At 36.5% G+C, this 20029-nt stretch overlaps 1 protein-coding gene and 1 pseudogene across 4 annotated transcripts in view; one reads left to right on the top strand and one right to left on the bottom strand.

Annotated features, from left to right (window-relative positions):
- CRY1 (cryptochrome circadian regulator 1) overlaps positions 1 to 20029 on the top strand; it is a 95745-nt gene that overhangs the window by 38407 nt on the left and 37309 nt on the right.
- On the bottom strand, positions 12260 to 18669 carry LOC107132502 (small ribosomal subunit protein eS8-like; annotated as a pseudogene).

Here is a 20029-nt window from a genome sequence, read left to right as displayed (position 1 = left end):
ATTGGAAAAGACCCTGATGCTGGAAAGATTGAAGGCAGGAGGAGAAGGGGATGACTGAGATTGAGATAGTTGGATGGCATCCCCGACTCAATGGACATAAGTTTGAGTAAGCTCTGGGAGCTGGTGATGGACAGGGAAGCCTGGCGTACTGCAGTTCATGGGGTCACAGAGTCAGAAATGGCTGAATGACTGAACTGAAAATAATTCTCAATGGTGAAAAACTGAAAGACTTCCTACCAACTTTAGGAATAAGATGAGGATGCCCACCCTCACCACTTTTATTCCACATAATATTGGAAATCCTAGCCACAATTAAATAAGAAAAAGATATAAAAGATACTCAAGATTGGAAGGGAAGAGGTAAAACTGTCAGCATTTGTGGATGACATGGTACATAATATGGAAAGCCATAAAGTCTCCACACAAAATCTATTAGAACTAATAAATGAATTCACCAAGATAGCAATATATAATATTAATGTACAGAAATCCATTTTATTTCTTTTTACACTGGCAATGAAATATCAAAAAAAAGAGTGTAAAAGATTTAAAATCACATCAAAAATTTTAAATACCTAGGAATAAATTTGACCAAGGAGGTGAAAGATCTATACACTGAAAACTGTAAAACATTGATAAAGGAAATTGAAAATGATTCAAAGAAATGGAAAGATATCCCATCCTCTTGAAAGAATTAGTATTGTTAAAATGGTCATACTACCCAAAGCAATCTACAAATTTAATGCAAGGTCTATCAAAATGCCCATGACATTTTGCACAACTAAAACAAATGATCCTAAAATTTATATGACCTAAATGACCTAAAATTGTCAAAGCAGTCCTGAGGAAAAAGAACAAAGTTGGAGACATAACCCTCCCAGAGTTCTGACTATACTACAAAACAGCAGCAATCAAAGCAGTATGGTATTGGTACAAAAATAGATATATGGTTCAACAGGCCAGAATAGAGAGCTCAGAAATAAACCCACACACCTACAGTCAATTAATCTATGACAAAGGAGATAAGATATTCAATGGAGAAAAGACAGTCTCTTCAGTAAATGGTGTTGGGAAAGCTGGACAACTGCATGTAAATCAATGAAATTAGAACATTCCCTCATACCATATACAAAAAGTCAAAATGGTTTAAAGACCTAAATATAAGATATGACACCATGAAACTCCTAGAAGAGAATATAGGGGAAACATTCTCTGACCTAAATCATAAAAATATTTTAAAAAATCAGTCTCCCAAGCTAAAAGAACTAAAGCAAAAATAAACAAATGAGGCTTAATCAAACTTAAAAGCTTTTGCACAGCAAAGGAAACCATTGACAAAATGAGAATATAGATTATAGATGGAGAAAATATGTCAAATGGTGTGACTGATGAGTCGTTAACATATAAAATATAAAAACACATTGTACAACTCAATATTGAAGAAGTAAACAATACAGTCAAAAAGTGTGTAAACACCTGGATAGAAATTTTTCCAAAGAAGACATACAGGGTAAAGTTGTCTAATATAGTAAGTCCCCTGTATACAAACCTTCAAGTTGCAAACTTTCACAGATGAGAATGTGTGTTTGTGTGCCTAGTTATGTAAGTTGGTCCACGTGTCTGGTGCCCATTATCATGTGCATGCATCCTCTACAAATGGTTGTGCTTTTGTGTACTTTATAGTACTGTTTAGAGTGCAGTGGTGGAGAAGGCAATGGCACCCTACTCCAGTGCTCTTGCCTGGAAAATCCCATGGACGGAGGAGCCTAATAGGCTGCAGTCCATGAGGTCGCTAAGAGTCGGACACAACTGAGCGACTTTGCTTTCACTTTTCACTTTCATGCCTTGAAGAAGGAAATGGCAACCCACTCCAGTGTTCTTGCCTGGAGAATCCCAGGGACGGGGGAGCCTAGTGGGCTGCCGTCTATGGGGTTGCACAGAGTCGGACACAACTGAAGCAACTTAGCAACAGCAGCAGAGTGCAGTGGTACAGTATCATTATTTCAAGCCCAGGATGTCTGGAAGCAAGCATAAAAGCAGCAGTGATGTAGCTGGTTCTATTGTACTTTTCAAGATACTGTATTGTAAGATTAAAAACATTTTATTTTTTATATTTGTTTTAGTGCATTATTAATGTAAAAAGTATTGTAAGTATTACAGTACTATATAGCTGATTATATTAGTTGGGTGGATGCATGCTCAGTTGCTTCAAGCATGTCCAACTCTTTGCATTCCTAGTGACTGTAGCCTGCGAGGCTCCTCTGGCCATGGGATTCTCCAGTCAAGAAAACTGGAGTGGGTTATCATGTCCTCCTCCAGTGGATTTTCCCCGACCCAGGGGTCAAACCCACATCTCTTGCATCTCCTGCAAAGGCAGGCAGGTTCTTTACCACTAGTGCCACCTGGGAAGCCCCATTAGTTGGGTACCTAGGCTAATTTTGTGGAACTTATGAACAGATTGGATGAACAACTTGTACTTATGAACATGTTCTCAGAATGGAAGTTCTTTGGTATGTAGGGGACTTACGACGTTCAACTTGTTACCAGTCTTGTAGTGTCATTTCCTACCACTACCCTAAACTTTCAATAAGAGCTTCCTAGCCATTAAAAAATATGATAATGGAAAGTAAGTATGAAGGATCCAACTGTTCTTTTTCCCATAGATTAGTTGTTGAATTCCATCAAGTTCCTTTTATGAACATCATAATTCATCCATTTTTCTCTAGATGAACCATTATGAACAAAGCTACAGAGAACATTTTTGTACATCTCCCAGTAAATATGTTTACACATTCTGGGAGGATATATGCATAAGAGTGGCACTGCTGAGTCATAGGGTAGGCATTTCTTCACTGTTAGTAGACAGTGCCAGTTTTCCAAAGTGTTTATGCCATTCACATTCCTGCCAGCAGTTCATGGGAGTCTTGAGATGACCTATCCTCTTATCAACACTTGTTATTGTTAGTCTTTTTCTTTTCAATCATTCTGATGGATGTGAAGTGTTATTTCCTTATAGATTTAATTTTCATTTTGTGATTACCAAAGAAGTTGACTGTTTTTTCATGTTGTTAGTAGTTACTGGATACTTTCTTTGGGAAAGTGCTTGTTCAGGTCTCTTGTCCATTTTTCCATTGTGTTAATCTATAATTAACACATAATAGATTAATATAATATATAATATTATATGTTATATATAAAATAACACATAAAATGTATTATTTTATATATTTATTTAAACAAAATATAAATAAAATATTAAAAATCTATAAATTTCATAAAATAAATTTTTAAAACAAGATTAAGATGAGCTGATTAAGATTTAGAAATAGCTTCCAGTGGAGCTGTTTCAAATCCTAAAAGATGAGGCTGTGGAAGTGCTGCACTGAATACGCCAACAAATTTGGAAAACTCAGCAGTGGCCACAGGACTGGAAAAGGTCCGTTTTCATTCCAGTCCCTAAGAAAGGGAATGCCAAAGAGTGCTCAAACTACCGTACAATTGCACTCACCTCACATACTAGCAAAGTAATGCTCAAAATTCTCCAAGCCACGCTTCAACAATACGTGAACCGTGAACTTCCAGATGTTCAAGCTGGTTTTAGAAAAGGCAGAGGAACCAGAGATCAAATTGCCAGTATCCGCTGGATCATGGAAAAAGCAAGAGAGTTCCAGAAAAACATCTATTTCTGCTTTATTGACTATTCCAAAGCCTGTGTGGATCACAATAAACTGTGGAAAATTCTGAAAGAGATGGGAATACCAGACCACCTGACCTGCCTCTTGAGAAATCTGTATGCAGGTCAGGAAGCAACAGTTAGAACTGGACATTTAACAACAGACTGGTTCCAAATAGGAAAAGGAGTACGTCGAGGCTGTATATTGTCACCCTGCTTATTTAACTTCTATGCAGAATACTTAATGAGAAATGGCTGGGCTGGAGGAAGCACAAGCTGGAAACAAGATTGCCGGGAGAAATATCAATAACTCAGATATGTAGATGACACCACCCTTATGGCAGAAAGTGAAGAAGAACTAAAGAGCCTCTTGATGAAGGTGAAAGAGGAGAGTAAAAAAGTTAGCTTAATTAAAGCTCAACATTCAAAAAACAAAGTTCATGGCATTTGGTCCCATCACTTCATGGCAAATAGATGGAGAAGCAGTGGAAACAGTGGCAGACTTTATTTTTCTGGGCTCCAGAATCACTGCAGATGGTGATTACAGCCATGAAATAAAAAGATGCTTACTCCTTGGAAGAAAAGTTATGACCAACCTAGATAGCATATTAAAAAACAGAGACATTACTTTGCCAACAAAGGTCTGTCTAGTCAAGGCTATGGTTTTCCAATAGTCATGGATGGATGTGAGAGTTGGACTGTAAAGAAAGCTGAGTGTTGAAGAATTGATGCTTTCGAGCTGTGGTGTTAGAGAAGACTCTTGAGAGTCCCTTGGACTGCAAGGAGATCCAACCAGTCTATCCTAAAGGAGATCAGTCTTGGGTGTTCATTGGAAGGACTGATGTTGAAGCTGAAACTCCAGTACTTTGGCCACCTGATGCGAAGAGTTGACTCATTTGAAAAGACCCTAATGCTGGGAAAGATTGAGGGCCAGAGGAGAAGGGGATGACAGAGGATGACATGGTTGGATGGCATCACCGACCCAATGGACTTGAGTTTGAGTAAACTCCAGGAATTGGTGATGGACAGGGAGGCCTGGCATGCTACAGTCTGTGCTATCACAAAAAGTTGGACATGACTGAGCGAGTGAACTGAACTGAAAGATGAGCTGAAGTAAAACCATGGGAAAAGATATACCATGCAAATGCTAATAGAAAGCTAGTATCACTTTAGTAATATCAGATAGAGTTTAAAGCAAGAAGCATTATTAAAGATGAAGGAAGTATCCAAGTCTTTAAAATGGATAGCCCTTCAGAAAGACATAGCAATTCTAAATTTGTATTTGTAAAATATAGTTTCAAAATACAGAAAGCCAATATTGATAGAACTAAAAGGAGAAATAGAAAAATTTAGAGTCAAAGAGAGAAATACATACTTCTTTCAGTAACTAGTGCAATAGGCAGACCAGAAATCAGTAGTTTAAAGGATTGGAACAATATGATTAACAACTTTGACTTAATTCACATAAGTAGAGCATTTTATCCAACACCTACAGTATACATATTCTTTTCAAGAGTACATTGAAAGATTAACAAAATCAATTGTATCCTGGGTCATAAAGCAAGTCTAGGGTTTCACAACATTGAAATAACAGAGGGTATGTTCTTTAATCACAATGAGATAAGTTCAGAATTACTAACAAAAAAATCCCCAAATACCAATAGTTGAGCAATATTCTTACAAATAATAAAATAGAAATTACAGTGGAAATTTTAAAATATTTTGAACTAAATGACAATGACATATCAAAATTTGTGAAATACAGCTAAAGACATTTATGGCCCCAAAAGCATAACATTGAAAAGAGGAAAGACTTAAAAATCTGAGACAGAAGAATTCCTTTCCAAGAAGTTGAAAAAAAAATCAGAAAAAATAAACTACAAGAAGATGAAGAAAATAATGAATATGAACACAAATTAAAACTGGAAAGTTTATTTCCAACTTTTAAAACAAACAAGAATAAAACAAAATCCCCAAAGCACTTTGTCCTGTATTTTCCCAACTTAATAAATAGAAATTTTATCCTGTCATGTGCCCTGAATTGGAAATCAACTTTGCTCTCTGTCTCATATCTCACATTTTTCATATGATCCTATAAGTTATACCTTAAAAATATATCCAGAATCTAGTCATTTCTCATTCCCGTCATTATTACAGCTTGAGCTCAGACATCATTATCTCTTACCTGGATAACTGCTTTAATTTCTTAATTGATCTCTTAGCCCAGTTCTTCATCTGATAGTCAGAATTACCCTGTAAAACCTTTGTGTTGCTATTGTTCTCTTAACTTTCCAGTCCGTTTCCATTTCTCTTAGTGCAAAAGGCAAAGAAAACTCTTACAATGGCCAGTTCAGTTCATTTTAGTCGCTCAGTCATGTCCGACTCTTTGTGACCCCATGAACTGCAGCACGCCAGGCCTCCCTGTCCATCACCAACTCCCGGAGTCCACCCAAATCCATGTCCATCAAGTTGGTGATGCCATCCAACCATCTCATCCTCTGTCGTCCCCTTCTCCTCCTGCCCTCAATCTTTCCCCAGCATCAGGGTCTTTTCCAATGAGTCAGCTCTTCGCATCAGATGGCCAAAGTATTGGAGTTTCAGCTTCAACATCAGTCCTTCCAATAAACACCCAGGACTGATCTTTAGGATAGACTGGTTGGATCTCCTTGCAATCCAAGGGACTCTCAAGAATCTTCTCCAACACCACAGTTCAGAAGCATCAACGAGGCCTTAAATAATTTGCTCACCTCATCTATTCTTTGCCTTCTTCCTTTTCTTCCCTGAGCAGCAACCATATTGACCATCTTGCTATTCCTCAAACATGCTATTGAATCTCTAGGCTGTTGCTCTTCCCCAATACCCTCTTGGCTTTGCTGTTGTTGTTCACTCATGTCCAACTCTTTGCAACCCCGTGGACTGCAGCAGGCCAGGCTTCCCTGTCGTTCACCATCTCCTGGAGTTTGCTCAAACTCATATCCATTGAGTCAGTGATGCCATCCAACCATCTCATCCCTTCCTTCAATCTCTCTCACCATCAGGATCTTTTCTAATGAGTTGGCTTTTTGCATCAGGTGGCTGAAGTATTGGAGCTTCAGCTTCAGCATCAGTCCTTCCAATGAATATTCAGGGTTGATTTCCTTTAAGATTAACTGGTTTGATCTCTTTGCAGTCCAAGGGACTCTCAAGCATCTTCTCCAACACCACAACTCAAAAGTATCAATTCTTTGGCATTCAGCCTTCTTTATGGTCCAGCTATCACAGCCATACATGACTACTGGAAAAACCATTGCTTTGACTAGAAGGACCTTTGTTGGCAAAGGTCTGCTTTTTAATATGCTGTCTAAGTTGGTCATAGCTTTTCTTCCAAGGAGCAAGCATCTTTTAATTTCATGGCTGCAGTCACCATCTGCAGTGATTTTGGAACCCAAGATAATAGTCTGTCACTGTTTCCATTGTTTTCCCCATCTATTTGCCGTGAAGTGATGGGACCAGATGCCATGATCTTTGTTTTTTGAATATTGAGTTAAGCCAGCTTTTTCACTCTCCTCTTCCAGCTTCATCAAGAGGCTCTTTGGTTTCTTTTTGCTTTCTGCCATAAGGGTGGTGTCATCTGCATATCTGAGGTTATTGCTATTTCTCCTGGCAGTCTTGATTCCAGTTTGTGCTTCATCCAGCCTGACATTTTCCATGATGTACTCTGCATAGAAGTTAAATAAGCAGGGTGACAACATATAGCCTTGACGTACTCCTTTCCCAGTTTTGAACCAGTCCATTGTTCCATGTCTGGTTCTAACTGTTGCTTGTTGACCTGCATACACATTTCTCAGAGGCAGGTAACGTGTTCTGGTATTCCCATCTCTTTGAATTTTCCAGTTTGTTGTGATCTACATAGTCAAAGGCTTTAGTGTAGCCTCATTTCAGAACTTTGCTGAGTATCACCTTATTAATGAAATCTTATCAATTAGCCCAAACAGCAATCCTTTCCCCCATACTTGGCATTCCCTACTGTAAGTGGTTACTACCTGTTGTTGTTCAGTTGCTAAGTCTTTTCCAACTCCCTGTGACCCCATGGACTGCAGCATGCCAGGCTTCCTTATCCTTCACTGTCTCCTGGAGTTTACTCAGACTTATGCCCATTCAGTTGGTGATGCTATCCAACCACCACTGGTAGAGATGTGAAAGTAATATTTATGTAGGAAGGAACTTTCCAAACCTGTTTATTTCAGGATGCAGTGCTCTCAATCATCGGCTTTTTTTTGGTTTTATTTTGAAATAATTTTAGGCTTATGGAAGAATTGCAAAAATAATAGTTACTGTATACCCTTCACCCAGCATCTCTTAATGTTAATATCTTATATAGTCATAGTATAGTTATCAGAAGTAAGAAATTAGCATTTATATGGTGCTGTTAATGAAACTACAGACTTTATATAAATTTCACAATTTTTCCACTAACATCTTTTTCTGTTTCAGTATCCAGTCTAGAATTCTCCATTGCATGTCTCCTTATTTTCTTCTGGCTGGTAACAATATCTTGGTCTTTCCTTGTCTTTCAAGACCTTAAGAATTTTAAAAGTACTTACTAATTAGGCATTTTGTAGGATGTCCCTCAATTTGGACTTATATGGTGTTTTCTCGTGCTTGAGGCTTTGCATCTTTGAAAAATACCACAAGTGATGTGGCTTTCTCATATGACGGGAGACATGGTATCAATGTGTATTATTATTAGTGATATTGATCATTGGCTAAGAGAGTGTCTGCTGGGTTTCTCCATTGTAAGATTACTATTTTTTTCCTTTGTAATTAATAAATATTTTGGGAGAGATATTTTGAGGTTATATGAAAAGTCAAAGTGTTAGTTGCTCAGTCGTGTCCAACTCTTTGTGACCCCGTGGACTGTAGCCTGCCAGGCTCCTCTGTCCATGAAATTCTCCAGGCAGAAATACTGGAGTGGGTACTATTCCCTTCTCCAGAAGATCTTCTGACCCAGGATCAAACCCAGATCTCCTGCATTACAGGCAGATTTCTTTATCATCTGAGCCACCAGAGGTTATATTAGTGTTCTTTTTCTTCTTATAATTTCAGATACTAATTTTTATATTCATCGGTGGCTCTTGCTTGATTGAAGCAGTTATTAAGTGCTATTCCAATCATGATTTTTTTCATCTCTTCCATATTTATTAGTTGGATTTCTTCTGTAATTGAAGAATTGTTCCTTCTCCCTCCACATATTTCATTATTCAATAATTTATAAATTTGTGGATTTATGTTTGTTTTGTTCTTTGGGTTATAATCTATTACCATTGCTGTTTGTTTTGTTTAAATTGGTCCACCTTTGATAGCCATCTTATTTTTAGACATGCACTCATCTTATTTTTCTTTAGCACTTCCTTACTTTCTGGCACCATGAAATGCTCCAGCTCATCTTATATAATTTTTGGCTCTGCTCTGAAATCAGCCACCACTCTGTAGAATCCTTGTTCTTCTTATTAGAGAAGGATATTTGGAAAGCAACATTTGGGTACTTGTTTCATCTTTTATAGCGTTTTTTTCCTTCTCTGGCACTTTCTTCCCTTTTCTTTTTCATAGTACTACCAGCATGAAAACCTCTAAAAATCTTGACTTAATGTCTAGAGGAAACTAGCATTATTAGAAGAGAATTTTCTGGTAGGAATATCAGAAAACCAATACATGTAATGCTGTCATTTGCTTTTGTACATGTATTACACAAATTTTATTTAGTTCTGTTTTAATCCTCTAAAGCCTAGAAGTAGATTTTCAATATGATTTTTTTTTGCCTATCGTCATAGGATTAGAATGTTGTGGTTTCTAAAAATACACATGGAATAGTAAAAGTCTTAGATTTCAAGTACCTTTGTGATTTGGGGATTAGGGAGACATATTACATAACCATACTAGTTTAAATTAACCTCAGAAGTTAAAATATATTTCAAGAAAGACTGAGGTAAACTGTTGTCACAGAGTGCTGTGATAGATACTGTAGATCCAGATCAGTTATATCTTTGTAAAGTTGTAGAGATATTCCTCAGCATAATTGCGTTCCTTTTATAATACTTTGGGTTCATTTAGTTTGACTTATAGTTCTCTCTCTAAGCATAGAACAACTTCTGTAAGTAGTTATATAACATCTATAAAGATGAGACGTTTCTTATTTTCAACCATGAAATTAATGGGATGCGTTTGAGGTCTGTGACTGGTTCATAACTCACTTATTAGTAATTACATAAAATTAACCCCTTTTGTTCCTGAGAATTGCATCAGACTTAGGATTCTCAAATTTCAGTTTGATTTCCATGTTATCTTTTCTCCCCCCCCCTTTTTTTTTTTGACCCTTTCACCATCTCACCCTCTTCTCTATCCTTTGTTCATTCTTTCTTCTTTATCCCATCAGTCTTCTCTGTCGCATATACTCTTGCTTCTTTCTGTCATGTGTCCTTATTTCTCTCATGTGTTATTACATCTTTATCACATTTATCTGTCCTCTCTCTGACCTTTTCTTCCATCAGTCATTCTTCCCATATTTCCTTCTAGGAATACACATAATAATCCTCTGCTTCCGTATATCCAGACCTCATTCCATCCTTTCTCTTCTTTTTCTTCTGTCTCTCCAACCTTCTTTCTGTCCTGTCCATTCAAAGTGAAGGTCCTTTTCTTCCATCAGTTCTTTTCCTTTCTCCTTATGACTGCCATGTATGTGCTGATGAATTCCAGTTTTACATCTTGCAATCACACTTCTGTCTTAGACTCCAGATTGAACAATCCCACTTCCGTTGCTGTATTACTTCTTGAATATCTACCCAGATACCAACTGCTCTTATCATTTTCACTATTACCACTCCTATTCATGGCACCATCATCTCTTCTCTAGAGTAGTATAGTAGTCTCCTCAGTAGTTATCCTATTTCTACCCTTTTCTGATACTCATTTCCCCCATCAGTCCAAGAGATTATTCTAAAAGTTATCATATCATGTCCCAGTGTTTGCACAAAACCTTTTAAAGGATTCCTATCTTTTAAAATTATTATTGAGGTAAATTGGTGTATAACACTGAAGTTTCATTTGTATGTTATGATTCAATATATGTGTATACTGTAGCATGCTTATCACAAAAACAGTCACCATACAGTTGACCCCCTTTGCCTTTTTTGTGCTTCTATCCTCTCTGATAACCACGAACTTTATTTTCCACAGACGAAAATAAAAATATTATTAAATCTTTTTTCCCCAGCTTTATTGATATATAATTTACATGTAACTAGTCTTTTTCTGAGAGAGAGAAATTTCAAATAAGACAGACTACCGAGACGCATTACACATTGATCTGGAAAAGCATGCTTTTGAACACATGTTAGATTTTATTTATTTGTATGTAAATCCTTTAAAGCCTAGAAGTACATCTTATACTTGATTTTGGCCTAACCTGGTAGAGTCATAATGCTGTGGTTTCTAAAAATAGACAAGGAGTAAGAGTTCTAGATTATAAATAGCTTTGTGTGATTTTTGAGATCAGGGAGGCTTAAGTTACATAGGTTGTATTAGTATAATTTGATTTCAGAGATTGAGTGATCCTGACCCTTTTAAACTCTAATTATTAATTTTAATAATTTTCTGTGTATTCTTTTTCTGTATATTGATAGTGTCAACTCTCATGCCATCTGTAAATAACTGTGCTTTTGTTTCTTCATTTCCTTTTATCTCTTGATCTTATTACTATATTTGTTAGTCCTGCTAGTACCAAGTTGAATAGAAACAGTGGCAGGCATCCTTGTCTTCTTCCTAGTCCTGAAATACTTAAAACATTTTGCCATTAAATAGAATGTTTTCTGTACTTTTTGTAAATGCCCTTTCACCATTAAGGAGGTTATCTTCTAGTCCTGGTTTGTTGAGGCAAAATGGAAATTGCATTTTAATAGTTACTCTTCCTGTATCTGTTCTGATTTTGGCATCCAGGCAAGTCTCATCTCATAAAGTCAGTTGAGGAGTGTTCCTTTTTCTCTATACTCAGTATGAGGTTAGAATCTTCTATAAAATTAAAACTGTCTATTTTATGAATGTTTGTTACAATTCATCTGTATAACTGACTCACTCTTATGATTTTCATGTAAGATTTTTAACCACGAATTCAATCTCTTTAATAGCTGTGAGATCATTTCATGTTCTTTTTTTGCTCTTGAGTCAGTTCTGGTGAGTTTTAAATTTCTTCCTGAGTAACTTTTGATAAGGAATTCATCCACCTTATCAAAGTTTTCAGATTTATTTCCTTAAAATTTTCATACTGTCTTATTTTCCACTTAATCCCTACAGTATCTGATATTATATCCTCATTTTAACTTTTTTTTTAACCTGTGCTCCCTGAATTGGGGGTGCAGAGTCTTAACCACTGGGTTACCAGGTAAGTCCCTCTTTTTTATTCTTAATATTGTTTATTTCACCTTCTCTCATTTTTTCCCTTAATTTACCTTGTCAGATATTTATAATATTGTTTCTTCAAGCAATAAATTTTGGCTTGTTTCTATTATATATGTGTTCTCTTTTCACTAATTCCTGCTTTTCGTTTTTCTTTGATCATTTCCTTCTTTCCTTTTTCTTCTTTTTTAGAACAATAAACACCTTTATTACTTGAGCTAAGGTATGAGGGAGGAAGATTTGTTTGCCTTTCCAGGCCTTGATTTTCTTCAGATGGAAGTTCAGCTCCTTGCAGTCTAGCACATAGTCATCTGCTTGGCCACACTGGCCTGGTCTTGAAACTGCATGCAAGAAGCTTTCGCTCCTGGAACTGCTCCTTCAGAAAACTGCTGATTTGAGCATTCTCCTTTTCATCATATTTCTTCTGAATTTTCTTAGGTCATTTTTTATTGTTGTTGTTTAAAATCCCTTCTTCCTTGAGAGTCAGCTTGGCTCCATTCTTGCAGCCCAGAGGCAGTGCATAGTGGGACCCCTACTTCTCTCAGAATAGTGTGCTGTCAGTGAGCAAGATGCAGTTCTTCACTAGGGTCTTGGTACTGACCAGCTCATCGTTGGATGCACTGTGAACAACATCTTTAATCCTTGCTTTGCACATACAACACTCCAAGCCTCAGTAAAATTTCCCCATGTCCATGTCCAGCCTCAAGATACGGTATTTCTTGTTGCCTCCCTGCACATGGACTGTGTGTATGAGGCCAGCATCAATCTTAGTGTTGGCAGCAGGGATTCTCAGCTCATACTTCTGCTTCCTGTGGTAGGGCTTTCTTGCTCCTGGTCTTGTGGCACTTGTGCCAGTTGTCCAGAAAAATACCTGTTGCTCAGTGCTGACTGGAAACAGATCATTTCCTTCTTTGTGTTAATATTTTTTAGGACCTTATTTATTCTGCTGTTTTCCTAACTCAATTTCAAGTCTTTTTTTCTAATGTAAGCGTTTAAACCTATATACACCATTTATTTATATATCAATAACCTCAGATATGCAGATGACACCACCCTTATGGCAGAAAGTGAAGAGGAACTGAAAAGCCTCTTGATGAAGGTGAAAGAGGAGAGTGAAAAAGTTGGCTTAAAACTCAACATTCAGAAAACGAAGATCATGGCATCTGGTTCCATCACTTCATGGGAAATAGATGGGGAAACAGTGGAAACAGTGTCAGACTTTATTTTTCTGGGCTCCAAAATCACTGCAGATGGTGACTACAGCCATGAAATTAAAAGATGCTTACTCCTTGGAAGAAAAGTTATGACCAACCTAGATAGCATATTCAAAAGCAGAGACATTACTTTGCCAACAAAGATCCGTCTGGTCAAGGCTATGGTTTTTCCAGTGGTCATGTATGGATGTGAGAGTTGGACTGTGAAGAAAGCTGAGCGCCGAAGAATTGATGCATTTGAATTGTGGTGTTGGAGAAGACTCTTGAGCGTCCTTTGGACTGCAAGGAGATCCAACCAGTCCATTCTGAAGGAGATCAGCCCTGGGATTTCCTTGGAAGGAATGATGCTAAAGCTGAAACTCCAGTACTTTGGCCACCTCATGCAAAGAGTTGACTCATTGGAAAAGACTCTGATGCTGGGAGGGATTGGGGGCAGGAGGAGAAGGGGACAACAGAGGATGAGATGGCTGGATGGCATCACCGACTCGATGGATGTGAGTCTGGGTGAACTCCGGGAGTTGGTGATGGACAGGGAGGCCTGGCGTGCTGCGATTCATGGGGTCACAAAGAGTCGGACACGGCTGAGCGACTGAACTGAACTGATACCATTTTTTTGTTGTTTTGTATTCTGTACATTTTAGATATATTTTCCTCATTATCAATCAGTTCTAGGTTTTTCCTGAAATCCATTGCGATGCTCTTTGTCCTATAAATTGTTTGAAGAAGTGTTTTTTAATTTCAGAATGTATGCCAGATACCAGTTCCTTTAAATTTGTTGATAGTGTTATGACCTAGTACAGGTCAATTTTCATGAGTATTCCATTTATACTTGAATAAATGTTCTCTGTTTACTGGGTATAGTGTTCTCTGACTGTCTTATGTCCTTTTCTTTTGTTTTGCGTAGTTTCAATATGATATAGCTAGATGTGGATCTTTCTCTGACTGTCTCATCTCCCCATCTGTGTATCTCTGCTCATTTCTATCTGTTCATTTTTCTATTTTTATTTTCCCTTCTCTCCTTCTAACCTCCCATCTCCAGCTCCACATCCCTCTTTTCTTACATGAGAAGAGAGAGGCGTGAGATTCATGAACTTGAATTGCCATCTTTTGGTGGTTCTGGAAAATTCTCAGTAAAATTTAGGCCTCTCATTCTTCAACTTGTGGAATAAATTATTGTTTCCTTGTGTATTTTATGATTGATTTGTTGGTTGGTTGGTTGGTTGACTTTTGGTAGAACTTTTTCTGTAGAAAATGAAGTGTTGGTTGAAGTTGAGAATCCAGAGAGTATTTATACTTTCTTTTAGCAATTATCTCAGATCATAACCAACCTGGGACCACATTAAAGGCAATGATATGCTTGAGGTGTTTGGTACCATTTAAATTCCAGAATTTGCATTGAGATTGTGCTTTGAGGGGGATGCACTAGAATTTTTAAATAAAATAAATAATTTTAGGTTTGTAGAAAATGTGGAAATATAATACAGAGAGTTCCTGATTACTCTGTACCAGTTTTCCCCGATATTAACATCTTAACATTAACACCATATTTTTGTCAATACTAAGAAATCATAGCACTAGCTAAATTCTGGACTATATTCAGATTTCCTCTAATGTTCTTTTTCTGTTCCAGGATTCCATCCAAAATACCACATTGCACTTAGGCTCCTCTGTTCTGTGCCAGTTCCTCGGGCGTCCCTTGTTTTTTATGACCTTTTTGATTTAGTCATCTGTCTTATAGAATAGCCAGCCTCAGTTTGGTTTTGTCTAATATTTTTCTCATCTTTAGAGTGGGATTATTGCTTTGTGGAAAATATCACAAAAAAATATCTCATCGTATTGTATCAAGATGTACCTGACACCCAACTGACTTTATCACTGGTGATGTTTGCTCTGATCATGTGGTTAAGGTAGTGTTTGCCAGTTTTCTCCACTGTAAAATCACTGTGTTTATCCCTTCCATTCAGGAATGGGAGATTTTATTTTCTTTCAACTCTAACCAAGTAGAGACAGGCAAGTTTCCTTCCTGTCCTAGTCTGCCCTATTAAGGTTTATGTCTACTGTACAGTTGAGCTGTGCATGGAGCTCTTTAAAGCTCAGGCATAATATTGAGGGTCTTTTATTAGTTTTTTCAGTTGAATGGGCCTGGACTTTATCTCCTGTCCTCCTCAACCTGGATTATGTTCAAGGTTTCCAGGAATCTGTAGAAATCCTCAAGGCTAAAGCTGTCCTTAGCACGCTGCTTAACCTATTTATGACTCCTTACTTTTGGAGCACTCCAGTGAATTATGTTTAAAAGTTTTATTTATTTTTGTTAACTTGTTAGTTATTTCCGTTAGAGTATCTTAGTCCAATGTCCTGTCAGCGACAGAAGTTTGTAGGTTTCTTTTGACACTGATTTTGAATATTTTTTGAAATGTTAACACTTGTGTTGGGGGGAAGTAGTTTAGTGTTAGAAAGTATGATACGTTCTCCCAGTTGCTCACTACCCATCCATCCCTCACCCAAAGACACACAGTTCTTTTGAATTTCTTTTTTTTTAATATTTATTTATTTGGCTGTGCTGGGTCTTAGTTGCTGCATGTGGGATATAGTTCCCCAACCGGAGATGGAACCCAGGTTCCTTGCATTGGGAATGTAGAGTCTTAGCCACTGGACTACCAGGTAAGTCCCCTTTTGAATTTCTTGACTTAAGGATACTGTTTTCCCTGCTTTGAATGCTCTTTGCTACTTGATCCTCATGATCAACACCTATTGATTACAAACTCTGCTCAAATGTTTTCTTGCTCATGCCTCGTATCTCCTTTCCTCTGCCCCCATACACGGTTTGATTTCTTCTGTGCTGCTGTAATATACCCTTCATTAAAAAATATGAATACATATATATCAGTGTTGGTTTGAATATTGTGGTAGATATTATTGTTCACTTACAGAAAATTTATGCTTCTACCTTCTTGAAGTTTGGCTTGGCCTTGAGACCTTCTCTGACCAATTAAAACTGGTGAGAAAGGCCTAGTCCTGGTCTTTAAGAAGGTTACAATTCTGTGGCCAATATTCTTCCTTCCTGTCTTCATCTATTACAATCAAATTAATGCTTCAAGGCTTTTTTCTACCATCACCTTGGAATTTTTTGCCTCAATTTCTCCCCATCTCAAAAAAAAAAATCCAGAAGATTTCTCCTTCCTGATTTTTCAAAGCAAATTTATGATATTCATAAGTGTCTCTTATATATTTCATTCTACCATAACAGGTTCTGTTATATTCATATCGTGTACATTTTCAGGTTTCTTTTCTAGATTTTAAGCTCCATAAGTGTTGGCATTTCCTATCATTTATCATGTGTTCCTCAAATCAATAAAATTATGTTAATAATTAATAGTGTCACTGCCTAGAAGATATTTTAGGAGTTTATTGGGGCATTTTGGGGGTTACAGTGTTTGAAAGTTCCTAGTAGAGTTAGTGAGGAGAGGCCAAGAATGGAAAACTTTTTGCAATGCTCAGGACAATCTCTCAAAATAAATAGTTGTCCTGAGTCCCACATAACTGAAATAGTCTACTAGATATTTCATGTGAGTGAAAAACTTATTCATGATCTTCGGAATCTAGAGCCTAAATTCATTTTTACGTGTAAACAGTTATTTTTTTACACAATTTTAATATGCATTGAGTGCTCCTAAAATATGTTTATCACCCATGTAAATCAGGGAAGACTGAACTTTGTCAAGAACTTTTCTAAGTCTTGCTTAACATTACAGAAAAGCCTGTTACCAAAGGCAGTACTGTTCATGGTATTTTAGTCACCGATAATACAGCCGTGTCATTCTGTTTTTGAAGCTGTTGAATTTTAAATGATTCTGTATGTAGGTGTAGGCATCCAGTTAATTCACTGCCTTTTTGTTTCATCCCCAGATATTTACTTATGGGAAGTAAATGTTACTTCTGTTTAAAATATAAATTACTTTCCTCAAACTTCCTTCATGTGTTACATTGGAGCATTATATTAATGCTTTTAAATTGTATATAAGGATGTTATATTATCTGTGAATTTCAGAATTTAAAAGAGGCAGTGAAAAATATTTGTTATAAAAAGTGACATTGTGTCATGGTATTAGACCACAGATTTATGAACCATTAGAGCCTGGCAAAATAAGAAATTTACTTTTAAAGTATATGTTTAATCCTCTTTCAATATTAAACTGTTTTCTTCAGGGAATGTGTATATCACAAATATTCTGATAATTTGAGTAAAGTTAGATAAGAACACCAAAATTTTGTCACAAACCAGAAAAAAAGCATATGTAAACTTTAGTCAATTTATGGAGAGACAAATTACTATTTATATCGATAATTTTTGAATTTCTAATGAAACACCATAGACTGCTTAATGACTGAGACTCTCCATTTTTTCTTTTATTGTAGTTAATATATCCAGACCTTTTATTTTTAAAAATCTAACCATTGTTTCATGAGGAGGAAGAGTAGAAAGAGAAGATATTTTGCATGTGGTTTTAATGATCTTAATTTATATTCTGTAAGTCAGTTCTCTAGGGTCAGCAGTGAATTGTTTTGGTTGAGATATTTGAAGTGTAGTTTTCATCATTGAGCATGTGATAAGATATATTTTATAAACTAAAGTGCAGAACCAGATGGCTTTATTTTGGTATGATACATGTTAATTCATAATGCCTTGTTTTTTAGCAGGAATGGGATTATGTTGTATCTTACTATTGCCTTTTTTAGACTATTTTATAGACAGAACTAGAAATTCAAGTTATATAAAGCTGCTCTAGCACAGGCTGGAAAGTAGGTCATTGTTATGGGGAGTATACCAAACTGCCCACTGGTTGCTATAGCAATGACCTACTTTAAGAAACTATTTCTGTTGATTCATGTTGAAATCATCTTTTGGAACTGGTATAAGGAAACTCACCACATTTAATTTTTTCTAATAGCAATAAGGTAGTGATCACTGGAGGTTTTAAAAAAAATCCTTAAAATATTTAAAGTGAAGAAATGTATTTTCTTAACCTAACATCTCTTCAATTTATTGTGAAGTGCTGCAATTCATACTGTATTCAATAATTAAATATCAACAGAACTATTCTTCTGTTTAGGCAGTACAATTATGCAAAGGGGTGTAGTGAGTTTTACTAACATTTGTCCTGTTTAAAAATCAACCCAGTGCATGTATCAGTAGTTAATAGCATTATTAACTGAACCTTCAAATGGATATGGTTTCAAGAAAACAGTAAACATGACAAACTGAATAAGGTCTGAAAATATGTTCCTATTTAAACTGTACCTTATGAGGAGTTCCCTGTTGGCCTGGCGGTTAGGAGTCCAGGCTTTCACTATCATGGCCCAAGTTCAATCCTTGATCCAGGATCTGAGATCCTACGAGCTGTGTATAATTTCATTGTATTAAATCAGTCCATTCAGCACTGGATTCCTATACTTAGGTACATGCATTTGTAATATATAAAGGTTGAAATTGATATGATCTGGAACACATTGAATCTGAACTCTGGCAGAACCCACTCTCTTCCTTGATGAGGGTCAAGGATGAAAGATTAGACTTTATATAGTACTCTTTGAAGTAACATTATTCCTTCAGTACTAAAAAGAAATCTTACCTGTCAATGAGTTGATACTTTTAACTTAGTGTATTGGAGATTTTACAGTGTTATCAAGGAAGAATTATATGCTTAGATATTAGTTGATTCAGGGTCTTAATTGCACCATATCTGTATGTATATATATTCATATTCACATTTGCTTTGCCTTGTGGAAAAGATTTTCATCAAACCTTTGTTCAAAGTCACATTCAGGGAAGGTTAAGAGTTGAGACGATTGTGTATATAGTTGTAGGCATCCGACTAATTCATTGTCGTCTGTTGTCATGCCCAGTTATTTATATATAAATATCATGTAAGAAACGAGATGCCAGTCCAGGTTCGATGCACGATACTGGATGCTTGGGGCTAGTGCACTGGGACGACCCAGAGGGATGGTATGGGGAGGGAGGAGGGAGGAGGGTTCAGGATGGGGAACACATGTATACCTGTGGCAGATTCATTTTGATATTTGGCAAAACTAATACAGTTATGTAAAGTTTAAAAATAAAATAAAATTAAATTTAAAAAAATACATGTTATTTTTTCAAAACTATAAGTTTTTCCCAAGGGAGAATAATTGTAACTTCTGTTTAATGAATATCTACCAAGTACTAGTGATTTTATACTTTTTCTAATCCTTTCATGAATTTGATCAAACTCCAGGATATAGTGGACAGAAGAGCCTTGCATGCTACTGTCCATGGGGTCACAGAGTTGGATGTGACTTAGCAACTGAACAACAACAAATCCTTTCAACAGATGTTACAGACATTTCTATAGGTCATTTTCTCCTATTTCTGATCTTTTCAGCAAACTGTGTAAGGCACATATTGAAATTTGTTTGCCAAATACAGAAACCAAAACACAGATAAAGTTAACTGTGTAGTTAGGCATGAGACACAGATACTTAATTTGAAATCCTTCAGGAGGAGAAGGTGATTTATATGATAGCTATCATGTAACATACAATCTGAAAGTTTCTCTGTGATGAGATACATTATGTCCCTTGAGAGTATATGGGATGGAGAAATCACTTTCATATGGAAGACTGAAAATTAGCAGAAAATAGAGATGGGAATTAGGAAGGTGCTCCAGGCCAAGGG

Source organism: Bos taurus, chromosome 5, assembly GCF_002263795.3.
Source record: "Bos taurus isolate L1 Dominette 01449 registration number 42190680 breed Hereford chromosome 5, ARS-UCD2.0, whole genome shotgun sequence".
NCBI classification, from domain to species: Eukaryota; Metazoa; Chordata; class Mammalia; order Artiodactyla; family Bovidae; genus Bos; species Bos taurus.
This window is presented reverse-complemented; position numbering and strand designations above follow the sequence as displayed.